We start from the raw sequence: 15,116 nt of genomic DNA, 5'->3' as shown, positions 1-15,116 counted from the left end.
TCGAGGATCCGCCCGTGCTGTCATCAACATTTTTGGGTTATTTTCCTGTGGGACCCACACCCCCATGTCCCAGACACCCTAATTGAACCTTTGGACCCTATGGACCCCTACCCCTACCATTTATTGGTCAGGTGGGACCCATAAAGCCTAACTTAGGTAATTAATGGGTTTATACGCTCTAGCCTAAACCAAACAGGACTTAAGGGCTATTAGGTCTAAATGAGGACTGAACCCAACCCAAACAGACCCTAACCTATTAAATGGACCTAAGGCCCATGACTTGGACCAAACATGGCCTAATGTCTAACCCAAAACCCATTTAAAGCCCTAAGGACCTACACCACATCCTAAAGGCCCTAACCAAACACTCCCTAAGGTCCCTTCTACCCCCTTAAAACCTAAAGAACCCCTTTTATTCTCTTATCCCTCCCCCTCCCCAAAACCGTGGAGGAGAAGAAGGAGGAAGAAAGAGGGAAGAAGTAGGAGTGGAAGAGGAATGAGAGGGGAACGGAAGAAGATGGGAGCTATGCCAAAATGGCTGGCTGCCCCACATCTCCTCCTCTTGCTGACCGGACCAAGAAGGAAGAAGAAGGTGAAGGAGAAGAGATGGAAAAGAAGGAAGCAGAGCATAAAGGCTCACTTAGCCTTGGACTCCACCCCTCCATGGGAGGACCTCACCAAGGTAAGCTCCCTGAACCTAGTTCTCCCCTTTTTCCTTTGATTTTGGTAGAATCCTTGAACTTGGACTGACCTAGAGTTCCATTGGGACTCATGGTAGAGCTTGTTCCCTAGTTGGAGCTCTAATGAAGTTGACCTAGGTCTGGTTTAACCCCCTTGGTGCTGCAATGGCAGCCATTGTTGGAGAACTTGGGTTTTAGACCTTGAAACCCATCTTTATGGACCAAATTGAGACCCAACCTTTGTGGATCTTGAATCCATGAGGTTAAGCCTAGGTTCTAGTGACCCTAGGAATGCTTAGACACCCTTCCCCTATTCCTGAGATGCTATGGAGCTCCAAGCTCCAAGCTGGAGCTAAAACTCCTTGAAATCTCAAAAGAGACTGTCGGCGGATGAACGACCGGATCCATTTATTGTGGTACCGCCCATCAATCTGCCCAGTATAAACCCACTGTGTTCGCCTGAGCGGATGAAGGCACAGATTCACTCTGTTTGCCTCCTCCCGGGACCTGTTGCTCTCGGGTCTGTCTCAGGAATTGAACGGATGCAGGGGCGGACCCAAGAAGCACATCCGCCCGTGGATCCGCTCCCTTTTATGGTTATCCCAGGTGTCAAATAGATTAACCACCGGACTCAAGTAAGAAGTTTCTCTTGTAGGTCCGCTCGCTCTGGTTTTACCTTTTATCCTGAACGGAGTCAGGGGCGGATTCACCTTTGCTGAGACCCCCATGAGTCCGCTCGTGCTGTCTTGGTTGAAACTTGGTTTTAACCATTGGGACCTAGCATGAGACCCTTCTATACCTATTTTAATGCTTTCTTTTCTATGTTAGGTTGGTGCACCAGTGAGATTCATGTGAAACAGGGGTTTATGTGTTGGATAGTCTGAGCACCTGCGGTCTGTGGAGGTGGGAGAGGCCAGGGTAGGGGTAGTGATGGCTATCGGGGTTTGCCACTAGGTGGTCATGATGGCTTCTACCAGCGCGGGTCCCTTTGTGATAATTGAGGTTTCACTGGGGCGATAGGATAAGTGACCCTCAGTGTCTCCCGAGTTATCACAGTAGCATATACTTAACCGATAGAATTGTGTGTTAGGTGGAAAATGAATCTAACATTAGCATGCATTATTTGGATTGATATTCATTGTATGGTGTATGTGCATTCCCCTTTGCTCCCTCACAAGCTAGTGTAGCTAACCCCATTGCGCAACCCCTTTTTAGTTGTTATGCAAGAGGTAATACTCTTGATGAGCACCATTGGATGCGAATCAAGTGGAGCCGCTGACTGTGACTTGGATGTGGATGTACACCCAAGATTGGTGCCCTTGGGGCAATTATTTGTTATTTTACTATTTTCTATCTTCATTCCACAATCATGTATAAACTGTGTGTTTATTTATAGGAGAGATTGAATGATTACATTTATGAACATTATACTATGTGTTATCATTAGAGAATCGATGCTCTATAATTTCACATGATTTAATTTAATTTTGCTTTCGCTAACTCTGTATCTGGGACGACTTATTCCATATTGGTACGTTCCCTTTCTGTTATCAAGATGTGATAACATGGTGGATTGTGGCTCGGGACACTGTATCTGCGATCCTGGTAGGTGTTGGGATGATGTGTGATTGTCCCAGTCATACCCCTATGTGGTAAAATATCTTACATCGGGATAACAGAGTGGTATCAAAGCAATGATGCTCTGCACCGACCACGGTCTAGTGTAACCTCTTGATTTACTCTCTACAATTAGGTTCTAACTAAAAATCTCAAGAACATAACTTATTGTGTGCACACATAGGAAGAAGACTGATTGGGGTGAAAACAAGAACCTAGAGGGATAATAGGTAACATGGAATTTAGGATTTGAAACATAGGCTGTTGATTAATAATTATGTAATTGCTTGGTTGGGTCCTAAGTAGATATTAGATGGGTAAATATATGCTATAACTCACACACAATAATAAATTAAACATAACTAATCCACAACAGACCATAATGATCTAAACAAGAGGAATTAAGCAATATATATAGATATGAAAAGAAAATGTTCACCAAACCATCTGACTAAAAGAAAAGAAAAGAAGAGAAAAAGGAGAAAAGGAAAAACTAAAGGAAAAGAGCAAAATAAAGGAGTCCCACAAAGATCCATCAAGGACCAGATAAATAAGAGCTGATTCAAAATAACTGTAAAGAATTGCTGGGAGAGAACTGAGCTAGGCATCTGCACCACCTCTACCACCGTGACCCAGGAAGGCATTGAGATCTTTCACCCCTCGCTCGATGCTCTCTAGACGCTGAGCCTGATCAGAGAATTGCTTCTTGACATCGTCGAAGCCATCCTCCATCCTCAGGGTTAGTCGCCAAATAGCCATCATGATGTCGCTACCTCCCCCAGGTGCACTAGAAGTACCTACTGCAGAAGGCCCTGAGCCCATAAACTCCAAGTCATCATCACTGTCATCCTCATCTTCCTCCCTGACCCCTCTGCCATCTCCGTACTGCACCTGCTCCCCAGCACTGTCATAATCATAATATAAATTCATCTTCTGCAGTGCGTTGAACCCAATAGGTCCCTCAGTGCATGTTCCCTTGGGTTCACGGTCAAGATCAACCCCAAGGAATAAGAAAATCCTGGTGAGCAGTCGGCCATAGGGTAGAGTGTTGTTTCGAGCAGGATTCATCACCATGCAGGCCATGTGTTGTATGACCACGTGAGGTAGACAGATGGGCTGGCCAGTGTATAAAGAATGAGCCAGAATCGCAGACATCAAAGGAGGAAGAGTGATGTGTCCCTTGGAAGGAGCCAAATTGGTCTTGGCTATAAAAATCAGAACATGCTGTGAAGGTGGGAACTTGGAAAGATCTTTGTTCTCCTCGAACTTGTCATTGGAGAGGATCTTAAACAATTGTCACCTCTCTTCTGGAGAAAGACACTTGTCCAGATGACTGCCTGAAGGATAGTATACCCTCTCACCCTCTGACGAGACACTGAGAAGAATCCCTAACTCTGTCGCAGTGAAAGCAATGGTAACTCCCTTTACATAGGAAGTCAGCTTGTATTCATCATCTTCCTCCTTGGTCAGGATAAAATTTGCATAGAACTCTCTGACCAGTGTGGGATAGTGGAAGTCCAGTTGAACGAGCATGTTGGTCCACTGCAGTCTCTCAAACCTAGCCCCCACCTTGTAGGCTAAAAGCTCCTCCACTGTGACATCTCTGTCTACAAGAATCTTCCTATTGAAGAGATGCTCCCTACAGATCCCTTCGGTCTTCTCGGAGGTAAAACGGTTCACGTTGTAGGCCATAGGGGCGAAAGCTACAATGGATAGATCTCTCCTTCTCTTTGGACCCATGACCAGATTTCCTACACATAAAGCACAAACCAAAGAAGGACAGCAAATGTAAGCCAAATTGAAATGATGGCATATAATTGGCAAATAAATTATAGGAGAAGAATGTTTAAATGATATGGTAATGAATTGAAGAGAAGGCTATGCACGATGAGAAAATCAAAATATGTATATGTAAATGATGAGAAGAAAAGAAACAAGATCAATTCACACATGAAGTCTACATGAGATCCCTAGTGTGCTTAGAGGTGAACAATGAGGTCAACACAAACAACATATGTGCTTTTGACTATTATATGTTTCAACCAATGTCAAACAAGTAAGTGATTGGGAGGAATACCCCAACGAGAGACAGGGATTTATTTATTTGAGGAAAAGGGGATAAATTCCAAGGATTTTATGAATAATCCCAAAAATAAATAATGCATTGAGGATACATCAAGTGAATGAATTATTTGGAAAATAAAGGATAGATTTCAAGGATTTTGTCAACAATTATACAAACAAGAGAAGATGCTTGAAGAGAAAACAATGAGATGAATTCCTATGAGATCCTAGGGCACACAAGAATTAAGCATAAACTTGAAGGGTTTCCCCAAAGCATTGAAGGATTGAGGTTTTACCCCAACTTAAGCCTAGAATTGTCCAAGTAAATCCAACTACACTTGGCAACCATAGCAAATAATCTTCAAAATGTTTGCAAGGGCTTTAAAATTTATAAGATATACAATGCACAAACAAGGAATCCAACCATATAGTGCCATTGATCGATTAGGGCTTGATATACACCCAAAACCCCAGCCTAAAATCGATTTTGGGCATGATCTTGGCATACATGGCCATGAAAGTGCAAACAAAATCAAATCCAATCACAACCTAGGCTATCCATCTCAAATCCAAGAGGAAAAGGAAGAGAATATGAAGAGACACAAGCAAAATCTTACAATGGAAGAAAGAAGAGAATGGGAAAGAAAAGAGAGAAGAGAAATCTTACCTTGAATAAGTTAGAGATGAGTTTTGAGGCTTGAGATTGCAAGAAATCCACTCAAAGGAGTTACAAGGAAGCCCAAATGAAGAACCCTGTAGAGCCCCCTTCCCTTACGGTTGTGTTTCCCCTCTTTGGAGCCAAAAGTAAGTTTAAAAACTCGTGGCTCTGTTTTGTTAAAATTCCATGAACGGACGAATGAACGGAACCACTAAAAGTGACTCCACCCGTCGATCTGTCCTGTATAAAACTTGAAATTTTAGAATATTAGCCTGAGCGGATCCACATTCACGAGTCCGCCTGTAGATCCGTTCGATTAATTTCCTCTCGGCCTTTAACCCTTCTGAGAACGGATGAACTAACGGATTCACCTTTCACATCCGCCCGCCAGTCCGCTCTCCCTATCTTTTCGGTGGAGCCACGAAAGGAGCCAAAGCACTGATACCGCTCGTGAGTCCGCTCAATTTCTTTTAGGATTTTGAGCCTAGATTTTGGAGACCTTTTAACCCCACCCATGTATGATGACTATGTGCCTATACCCTAGATTGGACACCCCTCTTGCTTGGCCCATGCATAATTATTGCTTGCCTTAAATATAAACTACGGTGTCTACATTCTTGGGCCTACATCGACTAGGCCAGCCAATAAGAGACGATGGGCATTAGTATACGTTGTGACTTTCCTCCTAAGCAAGAGAAGGAAAATTGCCTTTGTGGATGCAATTCCTTAAACCCCGTTAGTGAGCGACCCGGTAGTGTTTGATAGAACCCAACTTATGTGGTATAGGAATCCTTATGGAAATGTATAGGATCCGGCTCTTAGCCCGAACCTAGGGGTAGATATTATGAAAGGAAAGTAATAAGCTGGTTGGGCTAGTTTAATTGTGTGAGCCATGAAGGCCACGGGTGTTTAGAAGTCATTCATGACACCTCAAGCTAGTGACGACTCTATTTTTACTTTACTTGGTTCATCCAAACCTTGTATAGACTCATAGAGGAAATCCTACACCGTGACTTGGTTTCCAAAGAGACCTAGTATACCATACCTAGAGCTACCCTTGTTCTTATGGATTGACTCAGGTTATAGCTATGTCCATAGGGATGTTAATGTAATTATTAAACTTATACCTATGATTGGTGTGAAAATAAATAAAATAAATGTGTCTTTTTCACCCTTGTGTGTGTTAGACTAGTTCTCCTGAGCCACAAGTGTGACTTTGATTTGACCTTATGGTGATAGCTAGTTGAGCCTTGACCCTGGTCCACCAGACCTTAAGTTAATAGGAAATTAATTTAATGATGACCGGATAGATTAGAAATGGACCCTGCTCAAAGGAGTTGACTCGGACTTAAATTAGGAGAGGATGGTGTGGTTCTCAAGAGAGGACTAGTATGGACTTTTCCTTGTGTGATAGGGTTAAAGGTTATGAAAGCTGGAACTGAGGGATGTAACAAGACCTTTTCCAATGACAGATATGAAGGGAGTATTGACACATATGGAGGTCCCATCAACATTCCAAATCATTCTAAAGTTGGGTTAGGTAATGAGATAACCTAAAGTGAAAGCATTCAAAATGTAAACCCTGTGCTGGGAACTAGGCAGGTTCAGCCCTACAACTCAAGAATAACTAGAGTAGTGAAGGCCTAGGTGGTATCACTTGACCTGGAAGAGCTAGAAAACTTCCTATTCTTCATGACTTAGTTTAGTATAGAAGACAGTGTGGTTGCCTCTGGAATGTGGTAACTACCAACTCTTGACCCAATGGAGCTTAGGGTTACTATGAACCGCACCTTTGTGGTAATGAGACCCTACAAAGGAAGAGAATTAAAGAACTTGACCTGCTATATCATGCGGGCACTGCCTTACTTTAACCTGACCTTTGACTTGGTCTAGATAGTGGGCAATTAGATGTGCTTTTACTTAACGAGCCCTCACCTTTGAGATCGGGATTGCCTCAAATTTTGAGGATGCAATTTTTTAATAAGGTTGGGGGGATGTTACCCCCGCACCCCAGATATACCCCTATACCCTAGGGTAATTTGCACCTTTACCTAAGGGGCAATGCCACAGTGGCACTGGCCAACACCTATAACCTAAGAATTAAAATATTACTAAAAGTATCCCCTCGAAGCCCTAGAAGTGTGGGCCAAAGCCCTGTAACTTTCCTTGAAGTTTCGGCCTTGACAGCAACACCGGAGTCACGAACGGACTCACTCTTACTGAATCCGCTCGAGGATCTGCCCATGCTGTCATCTGCCTTTTTAGTTTATTTTTTTAAGGGACCCACATCCCCGTGTCTCGGACACCTTAATTAGACCTTTAGACCATATGGATCCCTAACCTTGCCATTAGACGGTTAGTTGAACCATGAGAGTGGGCCCACAAGGCATAACTTAGGTGAATCATGGGTTTTATACACCCTAGCCTAGACCACACAGACCTTAGTGGACAATTAAGTCCTATGGACATAGGGTGCACCCCAAACATGACCTAATGGACCTAATGGCTATGGCCAAGACCAAACAAACCCTAAGATCAAACTAAAACCCATTTAAAGACCTAAGGGCCACTAAGTGATTGGAGATGCCTAAACCAAACATACCCTAAGGCCCATCTAACCCCTTAAAGGATAGGGAAACCCCTCTCTTTCACTTATCTCTCCCCCTCCCCCATAAACCGTGGAGGAGAAGAGACAAGAGAAGAAGGAGAAGAAGGAAAGGAGAAGGAGAAGTAGAAGTAGGAGAGGAATAGGAGGGGAAGGGAAGAAGATGGAGGCCATGCCAAGGTGGCTGGCAGCCCCACATCTCCTCCCAAGCTGGCCGGACCCAAGGGAGAAGAGAAAGAGGAGGAGAAAAGATGGAGAGAGTGGCTAGAAGAAGGAAGCTCACCAAGGTAAGCTCCCCAAACCTAGCTCTCCCCCATTTCTCTTTGATTTTGGTGAATTTTCTTGAGCTAGGGCTAACCTAGAGTTCCATTTGGGACCCAAGGTGATGCTTGACCTATTTTGGGAGCTCCAAGGGAGGTAATGGAGGCCTCTAGGTGCTGCAATTGTAGCCATGGCTAATAAATCCCTTGTTTGAACCTTGAAACTCAACCCTTGGACCAATGTGACCCAAACCTTGTAGGATCTTGGATCCATGAGGTGAGCTTAGGATCTAGTGACCATAGGAAGGCTTAAACACCCCCTCTATGACCCTGAGGTGCCAAGGAGCTCCAAGCTTCAAGCTAGGGCAAAAGCCCTTTGAAATCTCAGGAGAGACTGTCGGCGGATGAACGATCGGATCCACCAATTGTGGTACCGTCCATCAATCCACCCAGTATAAACCCTGTGTGTTTATCACACCCCAAACCACCCCCTGGGAGGATTGGGTAGGTGACCCGAATTGCCTAACGGCAATCCACCAAACCCCACGGATCTAGAAGCAGTTATTATATTCACGGTCCCACATTCATCACTTTACCATAAGCAAGATCAGAGTGCTGCAGATAATCTACAATTATAACAAGAAAGAAAGCATAGCGATACGGGAATGATGGTGATATATATACATAAAAGAGTTTTGAAACATTCGCTCCCAGATACAACCCACGACTGAAAGATAAAGCTGACAAAGCTAAAAGGAAATACATACATACATATATATATATACAGGGTGAGATAACTCAATCCCAAAAAGAAAAGAAAACTAAAACTGCACCACAAGCAAGACGGGGATAAACTCCTAACAAAAACAAAAAGGAGTCCCCAAGATAAAAAGCATCAAGTACACTCCTCATTGGTCTTCATCAATGACCACCGAGAATGCCCGCATCATCGACACGACCTCTGTCGGGGTCCACACCAATATCATCATAACAATTAGGGCTCTCCTCCTCGTAATGAGCCTCCATGCCACAGCGACATCTACCTGTAAAATCATCTAGAAGAAAAACATGTATAACAGAGTGTGAGCCCCACCGAGCTCGTGAGAAAAACATATCATCATGCATGCACATGCAACCACAATCCACAAGATCTTACATCATATGCAAGTCCAGATTATTTATTAGCCACCTAACAATACAGCTAAGTCAGGTTAGTGCTACTACAATCCCCAATACATGTATCCCTGGTGTGGGCTTGGTTACCTTTTCCCGTGATACACCCATTGAGTTGTCGAAGAGGACCAGCCAGCTCCAGCATCTCCCTACCCAGGTTAGCCCGACCGGCCCTCTTGATTAACTCCTGTGAGGTAACCGACTCAATATAATTCCACCAAACTGGTGCATAATCTTATCTGTGGCATATAGGAAAAAAAATTCACCTTTCGGTGCTTCTTGAGCTTGCAGCCTAAGGCTTCACGGCAAATCTGCCCTAGGGCATCCCAGCTGTGCTGAGGCTTCCCGATGTAAACACCTCTAGGGTTTTATGGTAGTCCTCATAGTTATCCAACACCTTAACCCCTGTTGGCAAGGGTGCGTAGCACGGGTGATGAAACTCTAGCCCCATGTCTATATGGCATCGTATGAGTCGGGTGGTGTCAACCATATCCCATACTACGGGCTACCATCGGCCTCATTTCCAAGCCGACTACGGCATCTAGTCTAACATTCACAGTCCTCATGTAAAAATCACAGTGTTGATCAACAAACAATCAGTGTGTAGTAATTTTGAGTAATTGAACAGAATTTAAATAACACAGTATTTATAATTTAAGAATTCAATTGCAGACATAATAGTACAGTTACACATACATACACAATAATGTTTCACTCACCAGGGTCTGGTTCTGAGAACTCAGTTGCAAATTCAGTTCTGACTGCAGTCTGGCTGTAGGCCTTGAGCGTGGGATCAAATCCTAGATATAAATCAGAAATTATCATTTTAACATTCCAAACTCTTTTTGGAGGTCCTAGGGTTGATCTAAGCTCACTGGGTTGACCCGGTGTACAATTGATCATCACTTGGAATTCTCCGGGCCTTGCACTGGGCCTTAGGCCTATGTCCCGATGCATCTTCCAGAGTTGGTGGCCTAGGGGTAGAATGGTCATTTGCTACATTAGTACATGATCCTAGGTCATATTGGTCTGACAGTGCTGTCCCCAACTTGACAGTGCTGCAGGACCAATACAGGCAAGGTTTCCAAGTCCTGCAGGGCCCACTTGGGTTCCCAAAGCATTCCCACATATGGATAGATATGGAAAGGGGCTTTGTGGTCATTTTCCATCTTCCCATACTGATTCATGGCCCCAGGGTGAGGATCCCCAGGTCAGATCAGTAAAATTGCCAAATTCCATTCACTGGGCGATGTCTGCATCGCCAGACATTGCCCAGAGATTGCAAAACCGGAATCAGGCTGAGATTCCTAGGTTTTGAACCATGGGCAATGCATGTTAGGTCAGCTTGGACCCCCAGGGGCATACTTTGCACTGGTCCTTGTGGATTTTCAATTGGGCCCACCACTAGGCTGCCAAAGGCTGCCCAGACAGCCTAATGAATAGTAACCCACAATTTCTCCAGTTACAGAACTTGGTTTTAGCTACATGCAATGCTGGATTCAAGTGTAAAATGATAATCCAAAGCTGCTACCACCTAGGGTTAGGTTCCATGCAGCTAGGACAAGAAATCAAGACTCCAAACAGCCTGTTCTCAGTGTAACTTAGCAGTGCAGCCAGACACAGCCTGGTTTCGGTTCCAAAAGTAAGATCAGATCTGTAAAACATCATACAATCCTCAGATCTTCCATTCATCATACTTGCATGACAGATCTGGGATAGTCCATGGCAGTTCCCAGCTGTTCTGGGCTGCCAATGGCTAGATAACATTCAAAAGCACAGAGATATTAAAAGGACAACAGTGATTCATCAAGGCAGCAGGTATGGATAGAGGTGTTATACCTGAATAGATGTAGAGCTGCTCGAATCCAAAGCCTTAGAGGGCAAGGCTGCTCCCTCCCTCTTCTCTTTCTCTTTTCTTCCTTTTCTTTCTTCTCCTTTCCCCCACGATTTGAACAGTAGCCAAGGGTCTAAAATGAACCCAAGGCACTGGTATTTATAGCCCAGCCTTGACTAGGGCCTATTTGGCTACTAAGGTCTATTTCCAAAATGCATTTTTGACTGCATTCTCACCCATTCTGGGCACTCAGGTGGGGTCCACAGTGATCCAAGGGTAAGAGGTGGTCCCTCAGACTCCCCTCAACCTATGGAGTATGTCCATGTCCAATATGGGTGGTCCCCACAATTTAAATCCTTTACATAATGCTGTTTTACACTCTGGGCGAAGTCTCTGGGTGATGTCTGCATCGCCCAGTGCATCGCCTAGAGAATTCAGCAAGGTTAAAACTTTGTGGGCTTGCACAGGGGTTTGACCCAGGGTCAGGGCCTTGTACCCACATGTCTCTTAGGGTCTTTTACAAACATTTCTAGGGGTGGGACCCATAATTATGGAGAGGAGAGAGAATACCTGGAGTCTAGGCAGTACATTATGCTATGAGCTGTGCGGTTGTAAGGGTCAGTTATCCATCTACTGACAAGCATATAGACAGACATGCACAGGGTTTCTTCGTCAATTTCAATCACTAGAGTGATACTCCACAGTGTGCTTGGATGCCATGTCAGGGGTTCCTGTCCTTCAGTCAAGATTCCAGTCAGTTAGGGGCACGGTTTGACATTTCTCCCCACCTTACAAAAATTTCATCCTGAAAATTTGCTTACCTTGCAATTCAAAGAGTTGGGGATATTTTTTCTTCATTTCTTCTTCACATTCCCATGAAGCTTCTTCTATGGGATTGTTTCCCCATCGAACCTTTATGAAGGCGACCATGCGGTTACGAAGATTGTGCTCCTTTCTATCCAATATCTCTGTAGGCTGTTCTTCATAAGTCATGTCCACGTCCAACTACTCAGGTTCAGTTGTGAGTACACGGGTCGGGTTATTGACGTACTTTCTTAGCATCGATACATGGAAAACATCGTGGATGCCAAACAAAGATGGTGGTAATGCCAGTCGGTATGCTACAGGTCCCACTTTGTTAAGAATTTCATATGGACCAATGAACCGTGGACTTAGTTTACCTTTCTTGTTGAACCGCAGCAATTGTCAAACCCTGCTCCTAACTGGCTCAAATTTTGATTGAAGGACAGGAACCCCTGACCAGGCAACCAAGAACACTATGGAGTATCACTCCAGTGATTGAAATTGATGAAGAAACCCTGTGCATGTCTTCCTACCTACCTATCAGAAGATGGACAACTGACCCCTGCAATTGCACAGCTCACAGCATTATGTATGGCCTGGACTCCAGGTAATCTCTCTCATCTCCATAACTATGGGACCACCCCTGGAAAAGTGTATAAAAACCTCTAATTGGCATGTGGGGACAATGCCCTAACCATGGGTCAAACCCCTGTGCAAGTCCCACTGAGACTCAGCCTTGCTGAAATCTCTGGGCGATGCACTGGGCGATGCAGACAAAGCCCAGAGACATTGCCCAGAGTACAGAATAGCATATTAAATTGATTTTAAATTATGGGAACCACTCATATTGGACATGGACACCCTCCATAGGTAGAGGGGAGTCTGAGGGACCACCTCATACCCCTGGACCACTATGGACCCCACTAGTGTGCCCAGAATGACTGAGAATGCATTCTTAAAAGGGGTCTTAGTATGGGCTGGGCCTATAAATAGTAGTGCCATTGGTTCAATTAAACCCCTTGGCTACTGTTCAAATAGTGGGGAAGGGAGAAGAAAGAAAAGAGAGGAAAAGAGAGGGAGAAGAAGAAGAAAGAGAAGAGGAAGGAAGGGAGGAGCAGCTCACACATCTGAGCTCCGATTTCGTGGCACCCAAGCTCAGCTCAGGTATACAAACATCTGCCCAAACCTCCTGCTCCCTTTGATGCCTGTGTTTTGGATGATTTTCTGCTCTTTGGTAGCCCAGAACAGCTGGGAATTGCCTAGAACTACTCCAGATCTTCCATGCAAGTATGAAGCATGGAAGATCTGGGAATTTCATGTAATTTTACAGATCTGTTATGCTGGTCTAAGAGCCGAAACCTAGTTGTGAATGGCTGCACTGCCCAGTTTCACTTTTAGTTGGCTGTTTGGAGCCCTGGCTGCATGTGACCTAGCCCTAGGTGGGGTAACAGCCTTGGATCATCATTTTACATCTGTTTCCAGCTTTGCATGTAGCTAAAACTGAGTTTCATACCTGAAGAAAACCCTATAATACTATTCGCTGGGCTGTCTGGGCATCCTCTGGCAGCCAAGTGGTGGGCCCAGTGGAAAATCCACATGGACCAAAATGAAGATCACCCCTGGAGTCACCTAATACCCTAACATGCATAGGGGAAAGATTTGATCACAGCCCATAGCCAGCAACCTGGGAAACTCAGCCAAATCTCATTTTGAAATCTCTGGGCGATGCACCCAACGCCCAGAGACATCGCCCAGTGAATGATTTACTGCTGTTTTGATGTTTTGACTTGGGGGACCTCACCCAGTGGCCATGGTACTATGTGGGAAAGTGAAAAGTGACCTAAATGCCCCTCCCCACATTTGTCCATATGTGGGAATTCTTGGGAACCCAAGTGGGCCCCGTTGGACTTGGAAACCCTGCCTGTGCTTAGTCCTGCTGCACTGTCAAGCTGGGGACAGCACTGTGAGCCTATTATGACCTAGGGTCAGGTACTAATACTATAAATAACCATTTTACCCCTAGGCCACCATCTCTGGATGATGCACCGGGACATAGACCTAAGACCCAGTGCAAGGCCCAGAGAATTCCAACTGAAAACCAACTGAACACCGGGTCAACCCTGAAAGCTTAGATCAACCCTAGGATCTCTAAAGATAGATTGGAATATTAAAATGACAATTTCTGATTTATACCTAGGATTTGATCTCAAGCTCGAGGCCTACAACCAGACTGTAGTTGGAACTGAATTGGCAACCGAGTTCTTAGAATCAGACCCAGGTGAGTGAAGTATTATCATATATGTATGTGTAACTGTGTTACTATGCCGACAATTAAGAATCTTAAATTATAAATGTTGTGTTATCTAATTTTGTTCAATTACTCAAATTACTACACATTAACTGTCTGTTGATCAACACTGTGAATCTTATTTGATGATTGTGAATGTTATAGACTAGATGCCATAGTTGGCTTAGAAATGAGGCCGGTGGTACCCCGTAGTATGGGATATGGTTGACACCGCCCGACTCATACGATGCCATATAGACATGGGGTTAGAGTTTCATCACCCGTGCTATGCATCCTTGCCAACAGGGGTTAAGGTGTTGGATGCCTATGAGGGTGACCATATGTATATATGAGAAATGAAAGGAAATGAAAAGAAAAGAAATATGTTTACACTGGAATGGTGAATATGGGCTATAAGCTAAAAAAGAAAAGAAAAGAGAAAAGGGATGGATTGCCCTATAGGTTAATCACAGAGGGATGGTCGGGCTGACCTTGGTGAACGAATGCGGGAGCTGACTGGTCCTCTCCGACAACTCAATAGGTGTATCGTGGGAAGGGGTAACCAAGCCCGCACCAGGGATACATGTATTGGGGATTGTAGTAGCACTGACCTGACTTAGTTGTATTGCTAGGTGGCTAATAATCAATCTGGACTTGCATATCATGTAGGATCATGTGGATTGTGGTTGCACGTGCATGCATGATGATATGTTTTGCTCACAAGCTTAGTGGGGCTCACACTCTGTTATACATTATTTTTCTTAGATGATTTTGCAGATCGATGCCGCTGTGGTATGGAGGCTCATTACGAGGAGGAGAGGGTGTGGACCCCGACGGAGGTCGTGCCGATGATGTGTGCATTCTTGGTGGTCGTTGATGAAGACCGTTGAGGAGTGCACTTGATGCTTTTTGTCTTGGAGACTCCTTTTTGTTCCTGTTAGGAGTTTATCCCCATCTTGCTTGTTGTGCAGTTTTAGTTCTTTTTCCTTTAGGGTTGAGTTATCTCACCCTGTATATATATAAATATGTATGTATTTCAGTCTTTCAGTTTTTGTCAGCTTTGTTTCTCTTTGTGGGTTGTATCTGGGTGGGAATGTTTCAGAACACTTTATATATATACATATAACCTCATTC

Source organism: Telopea speciosissima, chromosome 6 (genome assembly GCF_018873765.1).
Source record: "Telopea speciosissima isolate NSW1024214 ecotype Mountain lineage chromosome 6, Tspe_v1, whole genome shotgun sequence".
NCBI lineage: Eukaryota > Viridiplantae > Streptophyta > Magnoliopsida > Proteales > Proteaceae > Telopea > Telopea speciosissima.
This window is presented reverse-complemented; position numbering follows the sequence as displayed.